Genomic DNA, 14,401 nt, shown 5'->3' on the forward strand with positions numbered 1-14,401 from the left:
GAAATATCTACATCTTTGTTGGTTTTTGTCTGATTTGGATGAAACATGCAGGGGTGGTAGCCTCTCCTGAAAGCACGAAGCCTGCCAAGTTTCAAGAAGATCAGTGCAGGGGTTTGGGTGAACTGCACCCCAAATTCTTGAAAGCAAAACTCATGTGATGTGCACGTGTTACACTACATGGGGATGAAAACTGCAGGGATGGTAGGCCCTGGTGAAGCCACAAAGCCTGCCAAGTTTCACGACGATAGGTGCAGGGGTTTGGGGGGAACTGCACCTCAAGCTGCAGATGAGCAAAACTCGTGACATGGGTGACAGTGTGTGTGTTAAGGCGCAGCGGGGTGACAGCTTCAGGGATGGTGGCCACTGCTGAGGCCACAAAGCCTGCCAGCTGTCAAGATCATTGCAGTGCTTCTGAGCCCCTGCACCTCTAGCTGCTAACACGCAAAACTTGTTACATGGGTGCTCGTGCAACTGACTGTCCTGTTTTGGGGCGGTTGATTGTCTGCATTGATTATTTCCTCTCCTTAGCCTGTGGTTTTGTAGGTGTTAATCCTTGCTAATTAACTCATAACAACCTTAATTAGCAAGGATTAACACCTACAAAACCACAGGCTAAGGAGAGGAAATCATCAATACAGACAATCAACCACCCCAAGACAGAGAGAGTCAGTTGCACAAGCATCCATGCCATTAGTTTTGCCTGTTAGCAGCTAGAGGTGCAGGGCCTCAGACCCCTGCACCAATCTCCTTGGCAGCTGGCGGACTTCGTGGCCTCAGCAGGGGCCACCATCCCTGCAATTTTCAGCCTGCTGTGCCTTAACACACACAGGGTCACCTTCGTCATGAGTTCTGCCTGTCAGCAACTGGAGGTGCAGTTCCCCCCAAATCCCTGCACCGATCTTCTTGAAACTTGGCAGGCTTCATGGCCTCAGCAGAGGCCACCACCCCTGCAGTTTTTGCCCCCTTCCCGGTGGCATGAACATGACATGAGTTTTGCTTTCAATAATTTGAGGTACAGTTCCGCCTGAACCCCTGCACTGATCTTCTTGAAACTTGGCAGGCTTTATGCTCTCAGCAGAGGCTTCCACCTCTGCAAATTTCATCCAAATCAGACAAAAAATAACAAAGTTATACATATTGCATTGATTCCCCATTATACCCTATGGCCGGATCTCTGAGGCCTTCGGCTGGGACAAAGCAGGAACCTGGTCCGGAGTCCTGGGTCGGATCGCTGCCATCCGAAGCCAGATTGAATAGCTGCCTACTCGCACAGGCCCACAGCATAGGTTAAAACTGTAAACTCAAAGGACATGCCTTGGTACCATTTTGTAATGAACGGCCCACCCAAATTTAAGGCAGCACATAAATGTTTTACAATGACAACATACCTTCAGTAGGAAGAAAGTGCTGTAGCAGAAAAATACAACATCTTGGTAGTTAACCAAGGGCACACACAAGACATTACAACATTATCGTAATCCAGGTATTTAATCAGATCAGATAAAATGGGAACAGCAATGCTGAGATAACAAGCCAGGTAATTAAAACCCAACAACAGTGAGAAAGCCTGGAGAAGTACTTCTGTCCAGCATATTAATATCTCAGGTTACCAGGACTGATGGTCATGTCAACCCTGTTACACACATGCCCCTGCCAAAAGGAGTCAGCTTGACCACACTGTGGCTTTTAAAGTAAACCCTTGCAATCTGAAACACAGAAGCTGCATCTCAGCCTTTCAAGGAGTGCATTCTGTAGCCCTGCGGAGTAGGCGAGAAGAGTGCTTGTGTCTGAATTGCAAACAGCCGCATACAGCCAGGCACAGGCACTCTGGTCTGGAAATGGGTCTGGCATGCTCACCCATCTCACCCAGAAATCTGGGGAAGGAGACACGCAGGAAATGCAAACAAACAGACTGCACCCAGGGCAGGTCTGCAGCCCTTCACAGGGCTCATCCCTCCAGCCTAGGAGCCCTGGGTGAATCCTCTCCAGCCTGGAAATCAGAAGCTGCACACGCGTGTACCATGCAGGGCTTGGCTCAGCAGTTCAGCAGCAACTGATAAGTTGACTCACTCTGCGGGCCCTTTCCAGGGGCTGGGGGCAGGGGTGGGAGAACCAGACAGGCCATTTACTAACTCTCAACCAATCTACAAGGTAGTGGGGGTCCCTGCTTCTCCAGGGATGATTTGGCTCAAGTAACTTGCCGCAATGGCACCAATCAAATCAGTGGCAGAGAAGGGCAGACCACTTGAGACATTGTTCTTTATTATTCTTAATATGAAAAATAAATAAAATAAATTAACTCTCTGGAGTATCTGAGCAAGGGCTGGGGCCCATTCTTAGGTCCTGCCTGGAAAAGACTTCAGCATCTCCTGCCCTGCCTGCCAGACAGTTTTGGCCCAGCCAAAATCCCAGCCACTCAAAACCAGGTTCTTCAACTCATTTCCCAAAGAGGCTGGTGCATGATGACCACCTTTCTAGAAGGGTAAATAAAGAGACAAAACAACAACTATGCAGCAGAGCCTGGTATCCAGTGGGGGGTTCCCTCAGGGGGGTCCCTATTAATCAAGGTTCATGGGAGACAGACATGGCAACATCCTTGCCTCACTGGCTAGGGACAGAAGTTAGACAAACCAATCCAAGTGATCAGAAACGGGTTTAAGATAAACCTAGTTGAATGTAGCATCAGACTTAATTGATTTAGGTCAAATGGGTTTATGAAACTTCTGTCCCAGACCCCTTCCTGGTTCAGGTTAAATCAGAGTCCCCTAGTATCCCAGCATCTTGCAGCCCTGGTCTGGACTGTGCTGCCTGCTTCAGAGAGCAGGGCTGGTCCCATCCCTCTGCTCCCTAGCTGGAGCAGCGAAGGCTGGCTCACTGGCCTCACAGCCTCCCAGGCAAACCCTGAGTACATAGCTGCCCTACCCTGCTAAACTTGCCAATGGCTGTGATGGTGGATTACAAATCACAGAGACACCTGGAAGCAGGAAGAGGCAGTGATAAACAACCCTGCAGAGTCTTGCTGTTGAGATTGTGGAGTGCAACTCCCAGAGACCTCAGAGGCAGCAGGACGAAGCGGCAAACACACAACCCATGCTGGCTACATGCCAGAGAGCTATGCTTTAGCATCCCTGGCTTCTAGCCTGAGCCACTGCAGGCATGTGGCCGCATTTCTGAATCAAAAGGGAACGTGTGTTCATTTCCCTATTGGTACAATCTTTGCAGCTCAGACTAACCTGGAAAGATTGAATCGATTCAGCCTCGGGCTTTTTGACCGTCTGTAGTTAGCCACTGTGATCTTCTCTTTCACCTCTGGCCAGGGCAGCTTATCAAGGTGACAGGTCGCTTTTGAAGTCTCAACCAGCTCAGAGCCAGTCCTGAATACAGAACAGCTTTAGGATTAAAAGAAGGAACTGGGTGAAAAACAGCAAATGGAAGGGCACCAGCCACTCCGTGTTGTGGCAGATGCATCCACGTCTCACAACAAGTCCATGCTATATAGGAAAAGAAATCAGAGTGCTTTGAAACAGAGATCCGAGTCCTAACTCCCATCTATTTGGGTCCAGCTACCTGAATATCAACAGACCTTTCCACATGGGCAGCAATCACAGCAATTAATGCTCAGCACAGCTATGCCCAAAGGCAAAGCTGCCACTGCACAGTAGCTAAGAAAGGCTCCTTTATACAAGTTCTGAGGGGAGACTGCATCCAAGTCTTTGCCTGGCCTACGCCACATCAGTCTCTCAAAACCCATGGAGGCTAGCAGCTAATGTCATGGGGAGGCCTCCTGTACTGAGACAGGTCTAGGCATCTGCTTCAGAGGCAGGTGGGACCAAGCCTGTAGCAATAAGGGCCGTGCCACCAGGTGTGTAGGACGGGAGGGTGAAAAGCATCAGGGTGAAGCCTGCCCTTTGTTCCAAGGGATGTTCCCCAAATCGTTTTGAAGTCTGCAGGTGCTGCTAGAACTGTAGCCAGTTTAGGAAGGCCCAACAACAGTCAGCATCAAGTACAGGCCACTGGAGGTGATAGGAAGGGGATATTATGACGTGTGGACAGCCGGAACAAGCCTTACACTTATGAGAGATGCTAGGGGCTGGCTGAGCACAGACTAACCAGGCCTTGTATTTTTCAACCCAGGGACTTAGCTGGGCAGCTGTACAAGTGGCTTGATTTTCAATGATAACCACTTGCAGGAACAGCTGTTCAGTCCATTTACGAAGGTGCCCGCATGGAGTGGTTAGAAGCCCTACTTTAGGGCCCCATATTTAAACACTATGGTACCTGCCCTCCAACCCCTTCTGCAACAGACCCATGGGGACTCCAAGGACGTTATCTTCCTGGGCAGGCCAAATGGCTGAGCAACTGTGCTGGGATTAGATCACGGGGTCCCAGGGAGTTTCAGCATTTCAAATCAGATGCTTAAGGCACTAAGCTGGGACCCTTGGCTTTTCAAGTAAAATTAGAAACGGGGAAGGAAGGAAGGGATGCTCTTTGCTCTAAGCAGTGCCCTGCTCAGATCCCTGATGCATTTCATGCCTACAGAGGCACAGAAGTGAAGTGGATACTCTCAAGGCTGACTGCCATACTGGGAGCCTGATCTTGCTAAAAAGGGAAAGATTAAGAGCTCCCAGCCAGGCCCATGCCAAGCCAAGCTGCTACCACGTGGCTCAGACACTGGCAGAGATTTCCCACACACCTGAAAGCTGCCGATGACTCCACCTTACAGATGCCCCAAGCAGGGCTGTCTCTCAGCGACAGGTTAAGGCTGATGTGAAAGCGGGCTACGAATCGTGCACAGGGCAAGAGCTGAACAGTAAGGCAACCTAGACAGCCTCACTACCCCTGCTCCCTGGGAAATGGAGTCAAGGTTTCCAGCGCAACAACTTGGCAGGTTGCTCCTCAACCAACTTCAAAGCCCAAGTTATTTGTTTTACTGTTGCAATCGTTTTAGCCATGCCACCACCCCAGCGCCTCGCCGGGGCCTTCTGGGAGCAGAATAATAGGATTGAGAATATGCTGAATCCCTCCCTTGGCCCACCTGCCTCCTGCGCCCAGCACTTGTCCTCCCGCTGCCTCAGCCATCTTGCTGTCTTGTTCTCCACCCACAACATTGTTCTCCTTGGGTCCAACAGCCCTTCCCAATGCCGCCTCTTGCTGCAACGCTGGAATGGCCCAACTGCGTCTCCAATCACTCAGCCTGGAGGCCAGCCGGAGAAGAGAGAAGGATGCTACCTCTCAGGTCTGGAGATGGACCAAAGCTTCTGCTGATTAAAGCCAGGAAAAACTTGGGAAACAAACACACAAATAAGAGCTATGGGGCATCAGAAAGCTGCCAGCTGAGCCTTGTGTTTGGCTATTGCCTGAAGGCAGTTCCAGCATGAGCTACCTCAAGCTCTGGCCCAGCAACACAGTCCCACAGCAGCCCTTCTTCCCTGGAAGGAGGACTGGGCAAAGCGACATGGGCTGGCTCGATGCAGTCATTTTGCTTTCAGAGGCTGAAGAAGTGTTGCCAGCCCTTGGTCTGATCAAGACTTCATAATGCTGATGGTTTCCCGCCTCCCATGCCACGGCTCCTGGACCCATGTAGGGAGGTGAGAATCTTGGCTTCGATTTAAGAAAAAGACGTTTCTTGCTCACAGTGAAACCCCAGAAAGCAAGCCTTATCCGTCTGGGTCCAACACGGGGCTCTCACATACTCAGGGTTGGGGGTATCAAAAGCCAAATCCTTTTCCCACTGTCCCCTCAGAGGGCTTTGCCACGTAAGCGCTGGAGCAAGGCAGGGCATATAAGAACCAAAAGTCCCTCCTGCAGTCTATGCATAACACTTCACACTCCTGCCGCTCCCAGAACAGGTTACACTGCTTATGCCCCAGCCCCTTCCCCCAGTTACAGTGGAAAGGCTTCCCAGGAGAGAGCTATGCCCACCCTCAGCCCCTGCCCCAGCTCCACCGGCAATGGCAGCTTGCGTGCAGAGGAAGCTCGGCATGTCATCGGAAGACAGCTCTTCTCTAGGTTCAGAGTCACCAAGTTCAGTGTAAAAAAAGGAGCAGGGGAGGAGAGATGGAGAACAAGGCAGGAGAAGAGGGTGTGCGCTCTTTATGGACAGCAGGCAGGCCTGCACTATTTCCTCACTTCCCAGCTCACCTGCCCGAGCACATTTCCAATAAGAACAGGTGAAGTAAGGACCTTCCATGAACAAGAGCCACACACTCTACATTAGCACTAATGCAACCCAGAGACACTCCTGCCCCCCTGCCTCTGTTACTGCTTCCCGAGCAGCCCAAGGCAAGGCCACCTCACGTGTTAGGCTACTCCTATAAAGAACAGACTTTGCTAGTCCGTCCTACCTGAGCCACAAAGGCACTGCACTCGGGGAACTGCATCATGCAGGACAAGGGTGCAGCTGGTTGTCCAGCTACAGGGGCAATTCATTGCCACATAGATGCCAAGAGAAGATGAAGAGCTGGTGGGACTCTCTGCCGTAGGGGGCAGCGGCAGGAGGTGGTGTGAAAAGAGCCCGACTTAGAACCAGATCCCAAGATACCAGCTCACTGCTCGTTTCTAAAGGGCTTTGGCAGAAGGCAGGGCAGAGGCACCCGGCACCAATCCAAGCAGGTTTCACTGAAGTAGTCCTCTGTCTACAGAGGACTGGTTACCAAGCAGATCCTTCTGCTGGCTGGGGGCTGAAATCTGAAACCTTCCACATTTGGGTAGGGACTTGTAAGCAGCCATGTTTTAGGCACAATTGCACCCTGACATGCAGGCTCCGAGCAAGCACAGCTACACAGCCCCATGTGCCAGCCAAGATACCTCTCACAGCTACAACAGACCTCAAATCTTATACTGTCTGAACAGTGTCCTATGTTGTATAAGTACCACACCAGAAGCCGGGGGAACTCACCAGCTCCCCGTTCAGACTCCTGGATAGCAGCAACTCAGAGGATGGCCATGGACAGATGCTAGTTGCTGCCATCAACACAGACCAACATACAAACTTGCACTGATCCCAACAGATTACTCCAGCACATATCTGCATGTGTGCACGAGGTGGTGGGAGGCAAGGAACAGTAGATTTAGAATAAAAATGGCTAAAGTCAGTTTAGCCAAAGGAAATGTTATAGCTTTAGTCACATTCATGCCAAAGCAGGAGCCCCCACACCCAGATTTGCAATGGAAAAGTTAGTCTGGCTTGTAATTCTCACTTCTGTTGCAGGGGTGGGGGCAACGACACTTGCACGCATTTGACACCACAGCCCGGAATTATTCAGCCACGGCACCACACCATTACATCCCAGCATGCTGCAGCCACCCCCTCTGCAGAGCTTCCCCTACTCATGTCGACTGGCTGCCAACAAACCCCCATTAGCTAGCACGTGAAACATGTTCATGTGGATAATCCACAAGCAAGCACGGTTCCACTGAGGGACAAAACCATAGACATCTCCACTCTGGGATAAAAGATCTGGCACATCCAGAGCAGCACGTACAAATGGGGCTGCCAACTTCAATTGATTGGCAGAGGTCAGAGCTGATTTTAACTGGAGAAAACTCTCCAGGTGCTGATGATGCTCCCCTGTAAAAAAGTCTCCCTCCCTCCCCACCCCAAACACTGTAGCAGAAAGGATTATAGACTCATAGAAAGTTAGGGTTGGAAGGGACCTCAGGAGGTCAACCCCCCTGCTCAAAGTAGGACTGCCCCCAACTAAATCATGCCAGATACAGGTTGAGGAAGAGCTCCCTCCTCTTCCTTTACAGCTTCCGGTCATATATGGGCTGTAAGCATGCCAAAAGAGAATGAGATCAGGGACCCGTTCCTGCCCTAGTTTCCTAGATGACACTAGGCTTCCAGATCACAGTGGATTCCCTCTGCTTGCCTTGTGATCCCTTTGCCGATCTAATGCTGTTGTCCGCAAGTCCAGCATCATCCCCTATATCCCACCCTCTGTGATCTCAGGGAACAGCTGGCTCCAACGAAGGATTTTTAAAATCAGGTTTACTGCCGAGATCAGTGGAAGTTGCTCCAGGGTACAAAAAAAAAAAAGAGAAAAAAGAAGGGGGAAGGGGGCTCATTTCTGCTGTTAAATGCAATACAGAAAGGTCTTTGCTGCGCCAGCGATGAAGTCTGTTTCTGTGCTAGTGATTATACCAGAGATCAATATGACTATGACCAAGCTAACAGCTATGATACTGCAAGAAGCCCCAGCGAGGGGGCTTTGCTCTCCTATTTAATTTAGCAAGCACTCAGACCCCATCCTCACCATCTCTTCCTCACCATCATATAAAGCTGCTCTTATTCTGAACAGCCACCTCCAGCCAGTTTCTAAGTCCCTCACATGCTATTTAGTGTTGGCATGTAATGTCAAGGGGCAGGAATGCTAGGCTGAGACCTAGTGCGAGTCAAGACCTGGGCCAATATCCCTGGGAGTGCCACGTGCAGAGGCAGTATTTGATGGCCTAGCACAAGCAACATTAGATACCTGCACAAAAGAAACAGGGCACAGGAATCAGGTAGGAAAACAAAAGACTACTCTGCTGGGTGGGTTATCGAGGCTCCTGCCTGAGACCAGTCACGGCTCCCACAGACCACACAGAGCCTGCAAGAACTGCTTCCCTCGAAGGACAGCATAGAGGCAGTGTCCCTCCCCACCTCTGTCACCTAAGCCCGCTGGCCACAACAAGACAGCAGAGAACATTGCACCCCAGTGGCTGCAATATCAATACACATTACGCTGAACAGAAGTGCTACTACCGCAGAGCGAGGTTTGCAGCCAGCGCAGACAGCTCATTTTCTGGTGTCTTTTGTGGAGTCAAAATAGAAAGCAGGTGTTCAATGAAGGGTTAACACAATACCCACTTGGGGATAGGTCTGCCCCACACAGCTCAACCGGGATCATACTCCCCTTCACACCCTTTCCATCCACACCCCAGTTTGTCCAGGCTCACATATCCCTTTTTAGCTGGGAGCAGAGGCTAGAGACTGGGGGTTCCTTCCCCACAAGATGGTATCCTGTCTAGTGAGCAAAGATACAGGCTAAACTCCCTGAGCAGAGACTAGTGACAGTCCTCCAGTGCCTTCCCACAATTCCTTGCCTACGCTCAGGACAGATGAGTTTCCCTACCATTCACTTGGAAAGAAGATTGGCCTAGTTTACTGCCACACAAAGAACTATGGGATGGGCTCCCAGCAGAGACTGGCGTGGGGACACAGACTAGGCAGGGCTGTGCATGGTGGCTGCTCACAGCCAGGTGCTGCCCACAGCCAGGTGCTGCCCACGCAGGATAGCTTTCCAGTGAAACCATGCCCAGACACAGCATCCCCTTCAGGGCTTTGATTCCTTTCATTGTGAAGGCCTCCGAAGCCCTTTGCAGCCCCCACAATAACCTGGTCCATCCCAGATAGGAGAGAAAATGTTTTCGATCCGAGCCTTCAAGAGGCCGAGATCCCTTGTAGCTTGTGACAATAGACTAGAATTTGCTGGTCAAGAAGTGACATCTCTGAAAAGATTAAGGCACAAAGCAGAGTTAAGTGCAGACAAAGCACTCAGTTGCTTTTTTCTTCTCATTTCAGAACTGGTTAATGGTCTTGCAGAAAGTAAATGCTGGAGATAAGGGTGGAGGGAATGTGTGAAGCTCCCTCCCCTATTGACAAGTGCAGCTGATACCTTTTAGCAAGGCTGCTGCATCTCAGAGCCCATCTCCTTCAGGCACCTCCTTGAAAAGTACTGCAGCAAAAATGAATGAAGTTAAAGGAAACAGAGAAGCGCAGTTAATAAACAAGATCAGATGAGACCACAACACACTGTGCTCGGCTTGGCGCCACAGCCACCTCTCTCAGCCACGCTACAAGCCAGACCCTCCAGGGCAGACAGCTGTCTTGGGGAAGAAATCTTCCCAGAAGGCCCAGAGTCCACATGGATTTTTGCAAGAGAAAAAACATGGTAGCAGATAAGAGTCTTGATGTTTTGGGGAGGAAAAGCATAAAATCAAAAGAAGCAACATAGATGTGTGTTCTGGGAGCTGGTTTAGGGCAGGGCTGTCTAAATGGCAGCCCCCAAAGGGTTAACAGACAGCCCAGGAGCTCCCACCCAGTTGCCATATTCTCCCCTGATTTACTCCTGCCCAGCAGCTGGGAGGGGGCTGGACTATATCCAGAGGCATCTACCACCCTTACCTTGAACTCTGCCCCCCCAGGTCCATCCCTACCCCCACCCTCCCAGCAGCCAAGCTGCCCAGCTGCCCAGCAAAGGTCAGGAGAGGAGGATTGTGGGTGCAGATGTGCATACACAGTGAAGCCACAGGAGCCCCCAGTATGGCCAGTTGGCCCCTCCGAGCCAAATAACTGGACCGACTCTGAAGTTGGAGGTGGAGGGGGTGGCAACCCATATCACCCTTTCCCTTCCTCACTCCCATACCATGTTTGTAAGGGCCCTTTGGTTTCCATCAAGGAAGGGAGAGAAGCAGCTGGGCAGGAATGCCTCCCCACCCCTCTGTTGCCAGAGACGGATACCCAACCTGGGGACCCGCCTCCTCCCCTACCTGGTGTGGATCAGAAGCCGCCCCCCCCCCCCCCCCGACGTGGCTTTAGGGTCACCTTGCCATGTGTCAATCCAGGCCAAAGTGGGAGAAGCCATTGGTAAACTCATGACAAGTCTTAGCAACGGATCCCTTGGCTTGTGTGTCGACCATGCTGGCAGCTAGCTGCATGCTTTGGTCTCCAGGACAGGGGTCTCTTGCAGGCAAATGGGGTGGTCCAAGGCTTTCCTATTTCCCCATGCCAGGGAAATGGGTGGCCTGGGCCCCTGACCACCACCCCCCCGCCCCAAAGCACCCACTTTGGGGAGCTTGTACCACCAATAGAAGGCTGTCGCCACGACCCAGCTGGTGTTGCTTTATGCTTCACCCGTGCCCACCTCCCTGTCACAGAGAGTAGGCAGGGGTGGTAGGGCACAAAGGGCTAAGGCAGCTGTGGTGCCCACTCCCAGCACCATGTCAATCCCCACACATTCCTAAGAAAAACATTTCTTTTATGAAAAACCCCAAAGTCCCATATGGGCACCAGGTCAACCCAATGCATTCCTAAGGCAAGTTGTCCTGTCTAGTCCAGGGAGCTGTAGCCAGCCACCAGGTCAACCCAAAACATTCCTATGACAGGCTGACCTGTAGTCAGGGGAGCTGTGGCAGGGCAGCGGGTCAACCACATGCAATTATGGCGGGTTGACCTGTAGTCTGGGGAGCCACACATGGGCACTGGGACAGTCCAGGATGGAGCGGGGGAAACAAGACAATGGCCCAACCCTTCCTACACAAGCATTACCTTGCCCCCTGCCCTCTCCCTCCCCCTGCACCACTGTCTGCCCTTGTTGGGGTAGGCATAGGTGGCTACTCCAGGCAGGGAGAGATGTAGGCATAGGATCCAAGACAAAAGCTTGTAGCAAGGATTGATGTTCAATAGATCACAGCAAGGCACCTGCTATGCTGCATATGAAACCCTGACCCAGAATCAGGTATCTGGGAATGATGTGGCTGTAGGGTCCCCAGGAACATGGCACATGCTATGGGTGAGAGGCAGCTTCCTTCTGTGCACGCTCTGCTCCCAAGACAAACGGCTCCCTGCACCAGGCCCTGCCCCTCCACAGGGGATGACCAGATATTGTCCAGCCAACCAAGGCTCTAAGGCACTGCAGTATCACTATATTTAAGGGGGATTTTGACTTAGAAGCATTCAGTCATAATCCCACAGATGGGAGCTCCACCCCAGTGGCTCATCAAGCACATGCACCAAATGTCTGAACCTGCAGTTCCTCTCATACTGAGCAGGACTACTATTGCAACAACACATCATCAGTAGGGTAAAACTAACCTGTCTCACGACAGTCTAAACCCAGCTCATGTTCCCTATTAGCGGGTGAACAATCCAACGTGTGGTAAATCTTGTTCCGCAACCTTAGGAAGAGCTGACATCACAGGATCAAAAAGGGCTCTTGCTTTGAACACTTGGCTGCCATAAGCCAGTTATCCCTGCGGTAACTTTTCTGACACCTGCTTAAAACCCTAAAAAGTCAGAAGGATTGCAAGTTCCCATTTTCATGGTGCAAATTCATATTGAAAATCAAAGTCAAGTGAGCCTTCCTCCTTCTGCTCCATGACAAGTTTCTGTCCTTCCTGAGCTTACCTTAGGACACCCGTGTTACAGTTTGACAGGTGTACAGCCCCACAAAAAACTCACCTGACAGTCCCTGGAGCAGGCTGCACCCAGCAAGTCCCAGGTGCGTGGAGCCACACGCAAGAGACCCTTGGGGTTTGCCCCCCAACCTCAGCAGGTACTTGAAAAAATGATAGGAGTAGTGGTATTTCACCAGTGGCCTGGAGGCCTCCCACTTATTCTACACCTCTCATCTCTTCACGGTGCCAGACTAGAGTTAAGCTCAACAGGGTCTGCTTTCCCCACTGATCTGCCAAGCCTGTTCACTGGTGATGGTTGGTAGGGGCCCGAAGCTCCAGAGCCATCTATTTGCAGGGCATGTGATTTGGCAGGGGCGTTGTTACACACTCCTTAGCAGATTCCAGTGTCCAAAGCCACTGACCTGCTGTTTATATCAACCAACACCTTTTCTGGGGTTTGATGAACATCGGCATTGGGCACCTTAACCTGGGGTTCGGATCATCCCACGGCACCAGTTCTGCTTACCAAGTGGCCCTCTAGGCACTCGCATTCCACGCCCGGCTCCGTCCCATTAGAGTTTGAGAACAGGTTGAGACAGTTTTGGCCCCAAGACCTGCACATGTGGCAAGGGAAAGCCAAGCTGCCTATGCTGCAGAGTATCAGCCAGAGACAAAGCTGACTTCCAGACTGCAGCTAGAAAAAAGGAAAGAAATGAAGGTTTGGAGAGGAAAGGTGTTATTTGCTACACACCTAGCACCCTGGTGAAGCTGGGAGGGAGCCTGGTATCTGAGTGTTCACCAAGGGTGTGCACATGTTTGTTCAGACTGGATGTTTAGCAGAAGCATACATTAGCACAGGCCCACCCAGCTGCTAGAGAGCATTATCTTATGCTATGACACTCTTGCATAGAGGCGCTTTTACAACTGGGCTAGATAACTTCCTGCTCCCTGGGCAGCAACCTACCCTTGTGATGCATTTATATAAAAGATTCAGAGATCCCAGTTTTGATTCTCAGTTGGGTTCTGATTCACAATCCTGCCCGCTCCAGCTGAGACAAGGCCCCAAACTCTGAACGGTGCAGCTGGTCTCCCAAACAGGCCCTTTCTACATGGCAAAGCAAAAGACATCAGTCAAAAGGCAACTTCAGATCTGGTTGTCTGTCCACCTTTCCAAGCAAGTGGTGGCATAGCCCTCAGCCTGGCAACTAGACTTCAAATGGGTGCTAGTAATGCTTTTTTCATGGTTTTTTTTTTTTGTGCATGACCAATAGTCTATGGATGCAAAGTCAAGTGCTGAAGGGTTTGGACAAGCCAATGCTCAACCTTCGTTTGTCTCCTAGGGTGCGCACCTTGTTATACAGCCCTTAATTACCTGCTCACGTTTCCCTGCATGACCCTTGCTTCTGTTAGTGTGCAGAATGATTAGGGCTTGATCTGTGACTGAGATTAAAGATCTTGATTTCTTCTTGTCCAAGGCATAGGACCTGCCTTATTTACTGCCTACTACAGTAGACTCCTGAATTACGGTATATTGTGTTCCTGAGAAACCTTGCATATGTCGAATTTGCATGACAGGAGGTGAACTTTCCCATAGGAAAAAATAGAAAAAGCGAGGGGTTCTGTTCCTTAGACCTCACATTTATGACACCGAAGGTACCAAAATAAAACCTTTCAACCAATACTTATTTATTACGTTACAAAAACATATTGTAAACATATCTATTCAGTTACATTATAAGAAACAAAACACAAAAAATACAAAATGAATGTATAACAATCTTCAATCCATCCATCAATGGGGAGCCGAGTCTTCATCCAGGTCGAACACGTCAAACAATGGTAGTGATATCTCTCCCCCAGAAGTGGAGGGCTGAGAGTCGATTGATTGAGTCGAGATAGTGCTGCCCCGCTTCCTGAAGGACTTGTCCAAGGAAGACTGCACTGAGCAGCGCCGCTTCTCCCTGTAAAGCTCCGTGTAGCAGGCATTGGCTTCCTGCATCAGCCTGGCAACCTCAGCACTTCTTTCACGATTGGGGTCCTTTTTGTCAAAGAAGGCTAGGTAGCCACCCAAAAGTTTGAACGCATCAGCCCTGCCTTTCATCATGAGAACTCGGGGGGAGGGCGTTTCATTTTCTTCCATGGGCTCTCTCTCTTCATGGTGCTCCCTATCCAGCTCAAGAAGATCCTCATTTGAGGGTTCTTCCCTATGGGAATCGAGCAGGTCAGCCACATTTTCCTCATC

At 50.7% G+C, this 14,401-nt stretch overlaps 1 protein-coding gene and 1 pseudogene across 2 annotated transcripts in view; both read right to left on the minus strand.

The window, feature by feature from the left end:
• Positions 1-14,401, minus strand: part of NPDC1 (neural proliferation, differentiation and control 1) — a 101,915-nt gene that overhangs the window by 53,581 nt on the left and 33,933 nt on the right. The gene's annotated exons all lie outside the window — the stretch shown is intronic.
• LOC149855509 (28S ribosomal RNA) lies at positions 11,418-12,451 on the minus strand (annotated as a pseudogene).

This window comes from Crocodylus siamensis, chromosome 11 (genome assembly GCF_052110815.1).
Source record: "Crocodylus siamensis isolate JL-2025a chromosome 11, ASM5211081v1, whole genome shotgun sequence".
NCBI lineage: Eukaryota > Metazoa > Chordata > Crocodylia > Crocodylidae > Crocodylus > Crocodylus siamensis.